Source organism: Aplysia californica, unplaced genomic scaffold, assembly GCF_000002075.1.
Source record: "Aplysia californica isolate F4 #8 unplaced genomic scaffold, AplCal3.0 scaffold01398, whole genome shotgun sequence".
In the NCBI taxonomy this organism is placed as follows: Eukaryota; Metazoa; Mollusca; class Gastropoda; order Aplysiida; family Aplysiidae; genus Aplysia; species Aplysia californica.
In genome coordinates this window covers 45,036-46,620 of record NW_004798668.1, presented here as the reverse complement: position 1 = coordinate 46,620, position 1,585 = coordinate 45,036, and the positions used below count along the sequence as shown (strand labels likewise).

General features: G+C 52.2%; 1 long non-coding RNA gene across 1 annotated transcript in view; it reads left to right on the top strand.

Moving 5' to 3' along the window:
• The window catches only part of LOC118479015, a 4,004-nt gene that overhangs the window by 713 nt on the left and 1,706 nt on the right, over positions 1-1,585 (top strand). The window lies entirely within an intron of this gene.

Sequence of the window (1,585 nt, the reverse complement as noted above, 5' to 3'; positions counted from 1 at the left end):
TGTGTGGTGTGTTGGTGTGTGGGGTGTGTTGTGTCGTGTGTGGTGTGTTGGTGTGTGGTGTGTTGTGTGTTGGTGTGTGGTGTGTTGGAGTGTTGGAGTGTGGTGTGGGGTGTGCAAGAGCTGTGTGTTGGTGTGTGGTGTGTTGGTGTGTGGTGTGTTGGAGTGTGGGGTGTTGGTGTGTGGTGTGTTGTGTGTGGTGTGTTGGAGTGGGGTGTTGGTGTGTGGTGTGTTGGTGTGTGGTGTGTGTTGTGTGTTGGTGTGTGGTATGTTGGTGTGTGGTGTGTTGTGTGTTGGTGTGTTGGTGTGTGGTATGTTGGTGTGTGGTGTGTGGCGTGTTGGTGTGTGGAGAGTGGTGTGTTGTTGTGTTGTGTGTGGGGTGTTGGTGTGTGGTGTATGGTGTGTTGGTGTGTGGTGTGTTGGTGTGTTGGTGTGTTGGTGTTTGGTGTGTGGTGTGTGGTGTGTTGGAGTGTTGGAGTGTGGTGTGTGGTGTGCAAGAGCTGTGTGTTGGTGTGTGGTGTGTTGGTGTGTGGTGTGTTGGAGTGTGGGGTGTTGGTGTGTGGTGTGTTGTGTGTGGTGTGTTGGAGTGGGGTGTTGGTGTGTGGTGTGTTGGTGTGTGGTGTGTGTTGTGTGTTGGTGTGTGGTATGTTGGTGTGTGGTGTGTTGTGTGTTGGTGTGTTGGTGTGTGGTATGTTGGTGTGTGGTGTGTGGCGTGTTGGTGTGTGGAGAGTGGTGTGTTGTTGTGTTGTGTGTGGGGTGTTGGTGTGTGGTGTATGGTGTGTTGGTGTGTGGTGTGTTGGTGTGTTGGTGTGTTGGTGTTTGGTGTGTGGTGTGTGGTGTGTTGGAGTGTTGGAGTGTGGTGTGTGGTGTGCAAGAGCTGTGTGTTGGTGTGTGGTGTGTTGGTGTGTGGTGTGTTGGTGTGTGGTGTTTTGTGTGTGGTGTGTTGGAGTGTGGGGTGTTGGTGTGTGGTGTGTTGTGTGTGGTGTGTTGGAGTGTGGGGTGTTGGTGTGTGGGTGTGTGGTGTGTTGGAGTGTGGTGTGTGGTGTGTTGTGGGTTGGTGTGTTGGTGTGTGGTATGTTGGTGTGTGGTGTGTTGGTGTGTGGAGAGTGGTGTGTTGTATGTGGGGTGTTGGTGTGTGGTGTGTGGGGTGTTGGTGTGTGGTGTGTTGGTGTGTGGTGTGTTGGTGTGTTGGTGTGTGGTGTGTTGGTGTTTGGTGTGTTGGTGTGTGGTGTTTGGTGTGTTGGTGTGTGGTGTGTGGTGTGTTGGTGTGTGGGGAGTGGTGTATGGTGTGTTGTTGTGTTGGTGTGTGGTGTGTTGGCGTGTGGTGTTTGGTGTGTTGGTGTGTTGTGTGTGGTGTGTTGGTGTGTGGTGTGGCCAGGGCAGGGTGTCTTAGACACGGCGGAGAACGAGACACACAGACACAGAACAGACTTGTCTGACACAAAAGACACAGAACAGACTTGTCTGACACCAAAGACACAGTACAGACTTGTCTGACACCAAAGACACAGAACAGACTTGTCTGACACCAAAGACACAGAACAGACTTGTCTGACACCAAAGACACAGAACAGACTTGTCTGACACC